Source organism: Notolepis coatsorum (genome assembly GCF_963971535.1).
Source record: "Notolepis coatsorum genome assembly, chromosome: 1".
In the NCBI taxonomy this organism is placed as follows: domain Eukaryota; kingdom Metazoa; phylum Chordata; class Actinopteri; order Aulopiformes; family Paralepididae; genus Notolepis; species Notolepis coatsorum.
Genome location: NC_140165.1, coordinates 321,983,417 through 321,995,916, shown reverse-complemented (window position 1 = coordinate 321,995,916; position 12,500 = coordinate 321,983,417). Strand labels below are relative to the sequence as shown.

General features: G+C 43.0%; 1 protein-coding gene across 1 annotated transcript in view; it reads right to left on the bottom strand.

The window, feature by feature from the left end:
- Window positions 1–12,500, bottom strand: part of LOC311226672 (ubiquitin-associated and SH3 domain-containing protein B-like) — a gene marked incomplete at both ends in the record, with an annotated part of 97,455 nt that overhangs the window by 35,608 nt on the left and 49,347 nt on the right.

The following is a 12,500-nucleotide window of genomic DNA, read 5'->3' as shown; positions in this document are numbered from 1 at the left end:
GAGTCCAAGTGCTCTTTCTGCTGACTCAGAGTCTAGGAGCTCTTTCTGCTGACTCAGAGTCCAGGAGCTCTTTCTGCTGACTCAGAGTCCAGGGGCTCTTTCTGCTGACTCAGAGTCCAGGAGCTCTTTCTGCTGACTCAGAGTCCAGGAGCTCTTTCTGCTGACTCAGAGTCCAGGAGCTCTTTCTGCTGACTCAGAGTCTAGGAGCTCTTTCTGCTGACTCAGAGTCCAGGAGCTCTTTCTGCTGACTCAGAGTCCAGGAGCTCTTTCTGCTGACTCAGAGTCCAGGAGCTCTTTCTGCTGACTCAGAGTCTAGGAGCTCTTTCTGCTGACTCAGAGTCCAGGAGCTCTTTCTGCTGACTCAGAGTCTAGGAGCTCTTTCTGCTGACTCAGAGTCCAGGAGCTCTTTCTGCTGACTCAGAGTCTAGGAGCTCTTTCTGCTGACTCAGAGTCCAGGAGCTCTTTCTGCTGACTCAGAGTCCAGGAGCTCTTTCTGCTGACTCAGAGTCTAGGAGCTCTTTCTGCTGACTCAGAGTCCAGGAGCTCTTTCTGCTGACTCAGAGTCTAGGAGCTCTTTCTGCTGACTCAGAGTCTAGGAGCTCTTTCTGCTGACTCAGAGTCTAGGAGCTCTTTCTGCTGACTCAGAGTCCAGGAGCTCTTTCTGCTGACTCAGAGTCTAGGAGCTCTTTCTGCTGACTCAGAGTCCAAGGCCCTCATGCATCAACGTGTTCTACGCACAGATCTGTGCGTAACCCGTGCGTACGATCATTTCTAAGCAAAGAGTGGGATTCATCAATTTGAACTTGAACTTGACTTCGTGCTTACATCTACGCACAGGTCAGACCATGCGTACCTAGCTCCCAGTGGTAGAATATATTATTACAACAAGGAAATGAGCTTCTGTGCATAATAACACTGGATGTTCTGTATGAACCGTAGTTCATTATAGTTCATTGTAGAATAGCAACAGTAGTGTAATTATGGTCAAAACCCTATAAATAGCATTTGGAATAATAGATCTTTCTCTCAGAATGAATGCAGCATGGTTTATATAGCGTTATCGGAATATACGGGGTGTAGGCTACTGACTGACTGCGCTCCGCTTAGCTTGATTGATTGATTGATTGAAAAGTTTATTAACAGATTGCAGAATGGGTACAGTACAGTACAGCTCAGTACATACAATTGTTAATTGGGGATGCAGACCAACTTTCGTCCTGTTTACATCAGGGTCCCCCATTTTCAATTCATCATAAATCATAAAGCTCAACTCGTTATTATTTTGCGCACAGACCGCCGAAACACGGGAACGTTTTGATTATATTTAAAAGGCTTTACGTTAAACGAAACAAGTGGAATTTCGAAGCTGTAAGCAGAATAAGTCATATGAATATAGTGTTCTTCCCCCTTTTTACTGTACAAGAAAGAATAGAAAACGCATTGCAATGACACCATGCAGATAGTGGACAGACTATATGATGGGATTCAAGTTCGCGTTTTTGTTGCTCATAGGCATGCTGTCAGAGTATGATATCTTAATCAAACATTCTAGAACATTTGTCGTCACAGATCATGTCCTAATGGAACACACAAACATGATGGAATTCAAGTTCATGTATTGAAAGGCAGGATACATCATACATGCAGTGAGATTCATTGTTCTTGTATATGCTCTCGTATTATATTGTTTATATAGGCTACCCAATACTGACATCAAAATAGATTGTAGATTGTAGTATGCCTCTAGAAATCATATGCAGCAGGTAGAAAATTGACGGGAGATCCATCGCGATTTGGAATAGAATTGAGGAGAACTTTAATCCGTGGGTATTAATCAAACAACACGGGAAAAGGCAGTCATATTCCAGCGCGGTCTTTATTAGCCGACAACAAAATAGATGCCTCTAAAAATCATATAGCCAATCGAACACAACTAATAAAGGCATTCATATTACAGCACGGTTATAATGACACACAACCAACGCCAAACAGTGGTCAACGAACGGTCTTTGTATTTTGAGCTGTCCAGGCAGAATTGCAGCAATGGTCTTAGGGAGCCGTTGATATCTGACATCACCGTTTACAAGTCCGCCTTTTATTTATCCCATAAATCATAATACGCGATAGTGTCTTCTTGGTTCGACAGCAGTGAATTCTCCGTGGAGTTTCTCGGAGTCCCGCTCGGGTCGGTCCATTATTTCACATCCCATGGGGGGTGTTTCCTCATTTTCATGACCATATATGGATAATCATGCACGAGCATTGACGGTAGAACAAAGTGGTATTCATCAACACGGCAGGGCATAGAGCCTGCGTACGCACGTGTGATGAATGCCGACTTCCCTGTGCGTACGCTAGTTCTACATTCCGTGCTTACGTGTGGAAGTAGGTCAAGTTCTACGTCCACGTTGAAGCATGAGGGCCCAGGTGTCAGAGCTTGATACCAGAAATACACTTTAAACACCAGAAATACACTTTAAACACCAGAATAACTACCAGAAATACACTTTAAACACCAGAATAACTACCAGAAATACACTTTAAACACCATAATAACTACCAGAAATACACTTTAAACACCAGAATAACTACCAGAAATACATTTTAAACACCAGAAATACACTTTAAACACCAGAATAACTACCAGAAATACACTTTAAACACCAGAAATACACTTTAAACACCAGAATAACTACCAGAAATACACTTTAAACACCAGAAATACACTTTAAACACCAGAATAACTACCAGAAATACACTTTAAACACCAGAAATACACTTTAAACACCAGAATAACTACCAGAAATACACTTTAAACACCAGAATAACTACCAGAAATACACTTTAAACACCATAATAACTACCAGAAATACATTTTAAACACCAGAAATACACTTTAAACACCAGAATAACTACCAGAAATACACTTTAAACACCAGAAATACACTTTAAACACCAGAATAACTACCAGAAATACACTTTAAACACCAGAATAACTACCAGAAATACACTTTAAACACCAGAATAACTACCAGAAATACACTTTAAACACCAGAAATACACTTTAAACACCAGAATAACTACCAGAAATACACTTTAAACACCAGAAATACACTTTAAACACCAGAATAACTACCAGAAATACACTTTAAACACCAGAAATACACTTTAAACACCAGAATAACTACCAGAAATACACTTTAAACACCAGAATAACTACCAGAAATACACTTTAAACACCAGAATAACTACCAGAAATACACTTTAAACACCAGAATAACTTCACTCTTAGGGGGCACTGTCTCAAAATGTGTAACAGCAAGTGAGTTAGTCATTTGAAAGTTCACGAAACTATTAATAGCAAAGAGTCCGTGGGTAGCATTCCTTTGCCTTGTCCTGAGTCTCTCTCTCTCTCTCTCTCTCTCTCTCTCTCTCTCTCTCTCTCTCTCTCTCTCTCTCTCTCTCTATATATATATATCTCTATATCTCTCTCTCTCTCTCTCTCTCTCTCTCTCTCTCTCTGAATTAGTCATAGATAATAGATATGTGCAAACTGGAAAAAGTTATTTAGGAGGTTTCGCGCAGTGGGCGTGTCAACACGCAATTGTCATTTCATAATAAACACATATCACCGCGGCGCACAGCAAGTTTCAATTTCAGTTCCTGGCATTTTTAACCAGTGGAGAAAGGTAAGAGATTTCCCTATCGTTTTTCTTATATGAATTATTCTACGTTAATAAAACATACCCGGTGATCAACTACAGTTTGCCGTGAACATTATGATATGTGTGTAGTGCTCTGATAACGACGGCTGGGCAGCGGGAGCTGGATGCTGGATTTTGCGAGAAGCATGCAGCTGCAGAGCCGCAGAACGGGGCCGTTGTGCCTGCACAGTGCAATACTCCAATTCAGCCATTGGCAATTCAGCCGTTGGGTGGGGGGCGCTGTTGAGCGGGCCTGTGACCGGACCTGAAAGCGCCCCTGGCTCTGCGGCTCTGCAGCTGCATACTATTGGGATTCGTTCTTGACTCGGGACTTATTTTATTTGGAATATAATGACTGTATACGCAAAAGTAGCCTAGTTTTAAGTAAAGATATTATAAATCTACATGCCTTGAGGATGTCATTCTTTATATAGCCTGCCTATCAGACAAAAAAAAACTGATACCGTGATATATACCGTTACCGTCTATGCTTCAAATTATACCGTGATATACATTTTAGACCATACCGTCCACCCCTACACCACACACCACTACACTACAACACCACTACACCACTACACCACACACCACTACATTTTTTCTTCTCTGTGCATGCAGTAGGAGTGGGAAGACGCGCACCGTTAGCCTAGCTTAGCGTCAGTCACTGGAAGTAGGTTCCTCCATTAGCCTAGTTCCCAACGTCTTCCTACTCCTACTGTATGCACAGAGAAGAAAAGGGTATGTGTCTTCTTGTCTAACTCCAGGGTAGATGGCAAATAAGCTAATTTCCCAAAATGTTGGAGTTTTCCTTTAATGTAGTGAAATTGTGTGGTTTGTTTTTGTATTTTTGTATTGGGCTTCAGGCCATGGTTAGACTGGTGTTTTTGTGGCGTTTTTTTATACGTTTTTTAATACGTTTCATGTCCCTATTACACAGAAATGCGTTTTTTGGCGTTTTTTGTGGATACGGCTGAAACGCTAAATTGTGTTTGCGTTTTGGAGAACCGCTAAAAAACGCGCCGACAACAGCGTGTAGTCTGCACAGAGCCGTTGTTGCGAAAACGCCCATGCGCAGTAGATACCATCTGCGTGCCCTTCCGGTGACAGCAGAGCTGTCCCAAACCAAATAGCTGCAGCTACTATGTGTTGTCAAGTTATTGTTATAAGGACCCCAGTCCAAGCTACAACAGTCTGCATTCCCTTAACAATTGTTTGTATTGAGCCGTATTGTATTGTACCCATATGCAATATGTTAAATAAAGTTTACATCCATTCATTCTGCTAGCATTACCGATTGGCACTGCCACTGGATAACATGAGCTAGTGTTAGCCATCAAACCCTGTTAGCTTAAAGCTCCTCTTTCAACTTAACAAGCATTAAACAAAATGGCCCAGTCATCTATTCACCTTTGTTTAATACACACAGCGTTGTCTCTAATGTTATCTAACCACTGATAGCTCCCGATATCATCAGTTTGGTGCTGGCTAAGTAGCGTGAGCTAACGTTAGCTTCTAGCCACAATGCTATACTGTTATAATGGCAAATTCCATTGACGTTAGCATGCAGCTAACAATGCTACCGATCTTTTTTTAGACTAAACTATCCGCTCTTGGTGGTCACTTGTGTTGATGTTAGTTTTGTTTCATCAACAAATGACAGGCAGAACACACAGTGAATGTATCCGTTTTGTTTATTGCACTTTTATTAGGCTTTGCTGAAAAAGAATTGCTGCATTGAGTAAATAGGAAAGATGGTGGCGCCCATAGGCGTCTGCCTTGTTGACATTTTCTTTGCTGGAGCTACCAGGAAGTGTATTGGCACATTCAAGTTCTGATTGGTTGAAATTGCCTTCATGTTCGCCACCTACTGCCACCTACTGCTTTGGCAGTGTACTACATCAGTGTGCTCAGGTGACAAAAACAACAAAAAAACGAAAGTGTGACTCGAGGCGCAGGACGTCGCGGCGAAACGCGTATGACAATGAAACGAAAATGAAACGAAAGGTGTAACCGCAGCCTCAGAGTAGCTATACTGTTTCTGCCAGCCAACTGCCCACCATACCCCACCCCACCCCCCACCCCCAGAGGGCCACCATACCCCACCCCACCCCCCACCCCCAGAGGGCCACCATACCCCACCCCACCCCCTAGCCCCAGAGGGCCACAATGTAAACACGCCTTTTGGCTTTATTGTGTTTTTAACCTCAATGGTTTTTTAAATGTATGTATGTATTCCTGCTGGGCAGTTTTATATGTATATTTTATGAATGATAAAATAAATTCAATCAATCAATCAATCAATCAATCACTGAGGTGCCAGAGCATGGAGGGACTTGTAAGCGATGAGGAGGGTTTTGTAGGTGATCAGGAAGAAGCAAGAAGAGGAATCATCTGTTTCTAATGAGCTCGTCGAGGGAGGAGGAGAAGAGGAGGAGAGGGAGGAGGAGAGGAGGAGAGGAGGAGGAGAGGGAGGAGAGGGGAGAGGGAGGAGGAGGAGGAGGAGGAGGGAGGAGGAGAGGGAGGAGAGGGAGGAGAAGAGGAGGAGAGGGAGGAGGAGAGGAGGAGAGGGAGGAGGAGAGGGAGGAGAGGGGGAGAGGGAGGAGGAGGAGGAGGAGAGGGAGGAGGAGGAGGGTAGTGCGTAGGATGAGATTACAATCTATTCTATTCAAAAGAACAGTCACTGGCTCAGCGTGTGAATAGATCTCTAGATATGACTCTACTTAACCTTATCACAAAATTGCTTCCGATGACACAGAATGAAAGACAGATTCATCAACGATAAGATTTAGAGGTTGAGTGAACATGATTCAGACCTGGGCATTGTACGGCCCGGGATGATTCTGACCGGCCCGCGAAACATTACATGATAATAAAAAATAATAAAAAAAAATATATATATATATATATATTTTTTTTTACTTTTTTTTTCTTCATGTCAACGTTCACACGCACAATATACGCTTACCTAGGATTTGACTTGATTCAACAACAAAGCAGTCGGGGCAAGCCGAAAACGGTCGAAAGTGTGGTTATTTGAAGTTTGGATTTCTTTTTTCACAACTGAGGTAGGTAGATTAAATTTTTTGAGACTAAAGTACAGAAAAAAGGTACCGTTGGGTACTGGTATCGATTCACAGGTACCGGTACCGTATCGGTTCAAATGTGAACGGTACCCATCCCTACTGAACACACAACTGCAGGGCAAGGGCATTTTTGCTCATGAAATGCATAGCCATGTGAAAGCCTTCATGACAAAGTTGCAATTAATTTCAAGGCAACTAGGCAGCAACAATCTCAAACACATGAAAACCCTGAAAGAAGTCAAACCATCAGCTGATCACCGGCACAGGTACTCATCCATCACTGCATGATGAATTTTCAAGGCGTTTTCAAGATTTCAAAAAGGTTGAGGATGAAATGCAGCTGGTTTCCTCTCCCTTTACCTGCAGTGTTGATAGTGCACCCACTGATGTTCAGCTTGAACTCATTGACCTGCAGTCTGATTCACTACTGAAAGAACACTTTAAGTCAGCATCACTGCTAGAGTTCTACTCTGCTCTCAAGGAGGAGAACTTTCCAAACATGAGGAGACATGCTCAGAATATGTTGGTTCTCTTTGGATCCACCTATATGTGAACAGACATTCTCAGTCATGACGTTTACCAAGTCCAGGTACAGATCCTCTCTCACTGATGAACATCTGGCAGCTGTGCTTCGCATCTCCACCTCAGACATGCAACCTGACTTTGATGGACTTGTTAAAGCTCAACAGAGACTGGATTTATCACACTGAATGAAAAAAAAAAAGAGCTGAAGAACACTAAAATGTGGAAATATAACAAGTGAAATGGGATACTTGATCTTTTTTTTTTTTTTTTTTTGCACTGTTCTGAAAACATTAAATGTTTAATATAGGCATGTAAAGTAAAAAAGGCTACTGGGACACTTTTCTTTACACAGTTCAGTGACATGTCTTGTTTATTTTGGCTATAAGATGATGTGATGTCTTTAGAAAGCTAAGAAAATCCTTGTTTCAATAGTATATGAAACTCAAAATAATAACTTTATTTGTATAGCACTTTTTCATACATGCCCTTTGTTATTAATGTTTCACATTTTGTTTATCATTTTGGAAATACATTTTATTTGAATAAATGATATTTTTGAAAGCTAACCTCACCTTTTAATTGCCAAATAATAACATACACTCTTACCAGGGGTCAAAACAATGCCATTTACTGCTTTTTATATAGAAATAAAATGTATATTATGCGTAATTGAGTTTGGAATTTTGGCCCGGCCCTCCAACATATTTTCAGTTGCTCATTCGGCCCCCCGGGAAAAATAATTGCCCACCCCTGGACACACACACACACACACACACACACACACACACACACACACACACACACACACACACACACACACACACACACACACACACACACACACACACACACACACACACACACACACACACACACACACACACACACACACACACACACACACACACACACAGTATCTCAACTACTGTATGTGTATCTGCTGTGCTCTGGTCCGTGATGAGATGAAACCTTGTTACTTCTTATTAAGTAGTAAAGTTGTAGACAGCTGGACGTTGATTGATTGATTGATTGATTGATTGATTGATTGATTGATTGATTGATTGATTGAAAACTTTATTAACAGATTGCAGAATGGGTACAATACAGTACAGCTCAATACACACAATTGTTAAGGGGATGCAGACCAGAGAAAGACTTTCGTCTTGTTTACATCAGGGTCCCCCATTTTCAATTAATCAGGAATTGTTTACAACAAGTTACACTGTAACCACTATTGACAACCAACCCCTCTCTCTCTCTCTTTCTCTCTCTCTATCGCTGTCTCTCTCTCTCTATATATATATATATATATATATATATATATATATATATATATATATATATATATATATATATATATATATATATATATCTCTATATATGTCTCTCTCTCTCCCACTCTCTATCGCTGTCTCTCTCTCTCTATATATATATATATCTCTCTCTATATATGTCTCTCTCTCTCCCTCTCTCTATCGCTGTATCTCTCTATATATATCTCTCTCTATTATATCTCTCTCTCTCTCTCTATCACTGTCTCGCTCTATATATAAATCAATTCAATTCAATATATATATCTCTCTCTCTCTCTGTCTCTGTGTGTCTCTCTCTCCCTCTCTCTGTCTCTGTGTCTCTCTCTCCCTCTCTCTCTGTCTGTCTGTCTCTATCTCTCTCTGTGTCTCTCTCCCTGTCTGTCTCTCTCTCTATCGCTCTATCTCTCTCTCTCTCTCTCTCTCTCTCTCTCTCTTCTCTCTCTCTCTCTCTCTCTCTCTCTCTCTATCTGTCTCTCTATCTGTCTCTCTCTCTGTCTCTCTCTCTCTCTCTCTCTCTCTCTCTCTCTCTCTCTCTCTCTCTCTCTCTCAATTAAATTCAAATGGGCTTTATTGACATGGGAAACATACGTTTACATTGTCAAAGGCCACTGAGCCATGACGACAATACAGCTGTTTCCCCCGAGTAGCCATGACGACAGTACAGCTGTTTCCCCCGAGTAGCCATGACGACAGTACAGCTGTTTCCCCCGAGTAGCCATGACGACAGTACAGCTGTTTCCCCCGAGTAGCCATGACGACAGTACAGCTGTTTCCCCCGAGTAGCCACGACGACAGTACAGCTGTTTCCCCCGAGTAGCCACGACGACAGTACAGCTGTTTCCCCTGAGTAGCCACGACGACAGTACAGCTGTTGTCTCCCTGCTGAACACAATTCGACTGCTGAGCAGAGACAAGTTGTTCCAGGTCTGTACCCATCATAGCAAAAACACATCATGTTTGGAGTAGAAGAGGTCTGGAAATATGTTCTTTAGTTGTGAGGCAGCCTGGTCTGAGATGTAAAGTGATCTCAAGTCAGCCTCAGTTTTGAACAGACTCCTCCTCTCACTGTAGCACGAGTAGACGTTTCAGTTCCAATTCAGTTTCACCAAGATAACATAATTTAGCTAGAATTTCTGAGGCAGATGATCAAGGATTTCACGCATACATAAAACGTTTTAAGCTCATGAAGTTAGCTACCCGGCAAGCAGCTGATCAAAGCACAAGGAAATCAGTCTAGACAAGTGGGCCGTGAGAGCTGAGGAGTCTCAGAGGCCGAGCTGTTCGTTAGCTGTTAGCTGTGGAGTCTCAGAGGCTGAGCTGTTCGTTAGCTGTTAGCTGTTAGCTGTGGAGTCTCAGAGGCTGAGCTGTTCGTTAGCTGTTAGCTGTTAGCTGTGGAGTCTCAGAGGCTGAGCTGTTCGTTAGCTGTTAGCTGTTAGCTGTGGAGTCTCAGAGGCCGAGCTGTTCGTTAGCTGTTAGCTGTTAGCTGTGGAGTCTCAGAGGCTGAGCTGTTCGTTAGCTGTTAGCTGTTAGCTGTTAGCTGTTAGCTGTGGAGTCTCAGAGGCAGAGCTGTTCGTTAGCTGTTAGCTGTTAGCTGAGGAGTCTCAGAGGCCGAGCTGTTCGTTAGCTGTTAGCTGTTAGATGTTAGCTGTTAGCTGTGGAGACTCAGAGGCCGAGCTGTTATTTAGCTGTTAGCTGTTAGCTGTTAGCTGAGGAGTCTCAGAGGCCGAGCTGTTCGTTAGCTGTTAGCTGTTATATGTTAGCTGTTAGCTGTGGAGTCTCAGAGGCCGAGCTGTTCGTTAGCTGTTAGCTGTTAGCTGTGGAGTCTCAGAGGCTGAGCTGTTCGTTAGCTGTTAGCTGTTAGCTGTTAGCTGTTAGCTGTTAGCTGTGGAGTCTCAGAGGCAGAGCTGTTCGTTAGCTGTTAGCTGTTAGCTGAGGAGTCTCAGAGGCCGAGCTGTTCGTTAGCTGTTAGCTGTGGAGTATCAGAGGCCGAGCTGTTAGCTGTTAGCTGTTAGCTGTTAGCTGAGGAGTCTCAGAGGCCGAGCTGTTCGTTAGCTGTTAGCTGTTAGATGTTAGCTGTTAGCTGTGGAGACTCAGAGGCCGAGCTGTTATTTAGCTGTTAGCTGTTAGCTGTTAGCTGAGGAGTCTCAGAGGCCGAGCTGTTCGTTAGCTGTTAGCTGTTAGCTGTTAGCTGTTAGCTGTGGAGTCTCAGAGGCTGAGCTGTTAGTTAGCTGTTAGCTGTTAGCTGTGGAGTCTCAGAGGCCGAGCTGTTAGTTAGCTGTTAGCTGTTAGCTGTGGAGTCTCAGAGGCAGAGCTGTTAGTTAGCTGTTAGCTGTTAGCTGTTAGCTGTTAGCTGTGGAGTATCAGAGACCGAGCTGTTAGCTGTTAGCTGTTAGCTGTGGAGTCTCAGAGGCCGAGCTGTTAGTTAGCTGTTAGCTGTTAGCTGTTAGCTGTTAGCTGTGGAGTCTCAGAGGCCGAGCTGTTAGTTAGCTGTTAGCTGTTAGCTGTTAGCTGTGGAGTCTCAGAGGCAGAGCTGTTAGCTGTTAGCTGTTAGCTGTGGAGTCTCAGAAGCCGAGCTGTTAGTTAGCTGTTAGCTGTTAGATGTGGAGTCTCAGAAGCCGAGCTGTTAGTTAGCTGTTAGCTGTTAGCTGTTAGCTGTTAGCTGTGGAGTCTCAGAGGCAGAGCTGTTAGTTAGCTGTTAGCTGTTAGCTGTTAGCTGTGGAGTCTCAGAGGCAGAGCTGTTGGTTAGCTGTTAGCTGTTAGCTGTTAGCTGTGGAGTCTCAGAGGCAGAGCTGTTCGTTAGCTGTTAGCTGTTAGCTGTTAGCTCCCTGAGTCCCTCCATGATAACGTTACACAGCTGGTGTGCTGGCCTGATGGTCACAACAAAGGCTCTCACAGACTTCAGACAAGAGAACTGTTTGCTGCACAGTACAGAACGTCCGGGTGCCAAGATGTCCGTGATACAAAGTGAATGTGAATGAAGGCTATGAGGCCAACAAGAGAATCATTACGCAGATAAGAGTCATACTTTAGCTTTGGTCACAGTGACAGGCTGCAATCAGAAATCTGAAGATTCTGCTATCTATCCATCAATGTCAATCACAAAACCATTTAGCAAATCAATTCATACGTGAGTTTTTTTTTTGTGAGATCATGTTTGAAGTGCAATAGATTCCCTTTGCTGTGGGACTATGGGAGGATTTCAGGAGATGATTTCTGGCTTGGTTTGGCTCAATTGATTTGTCTTTGGGTTTTGTGTTTGGGTGCGTGTTTTGCAGCGTTTGCCTGAGATAAATGTCTCACTTAAAATATAGTTATATATGTTTTTTTGTAAATGAAGTTTAATAATAATTAAAAAAAAAAAAACGTTTCCTTTAACTCATATCTAAAGCACATAGGCTTCCAGAGCAGCTGAGCCAAACACCTCTCTCTCATGTTGTGGTACACAGTGTCTCCAGGAGGAGGGACAGCACTTATTTTGACATAAGGGGCGACACTGGCTCAGGAGGTAGAGCAGTCGTCTGGTAATCTGGAGGTTCCCGGTTAGATTCCCGCTCCTCCCGGGCAGCGTGTCGATGTGTCCCTGAGCAAGACACTTAACCCCCTAATTGCTCCCGATGAGCAGGTTGGCACCCTGCATGGTTGCCTCCGCCGTCGGTGTGTGAACGTGTGAGTGAATGGGATTATGTGAGGAACAAATTGTGAAGCGCTTTGGATAAAAGAGATATATAAATACACCATTTACATAAGTGACATTCTGTTATCCATCTCTCACACACTCCAGAAACTATGTTTTCATCATGTTCTATTCTATATTCCATTCTAAATAGCTTAAAGGGGAGATGAAGCATTGAACAATGTGATCCTAGTTTGTTTGT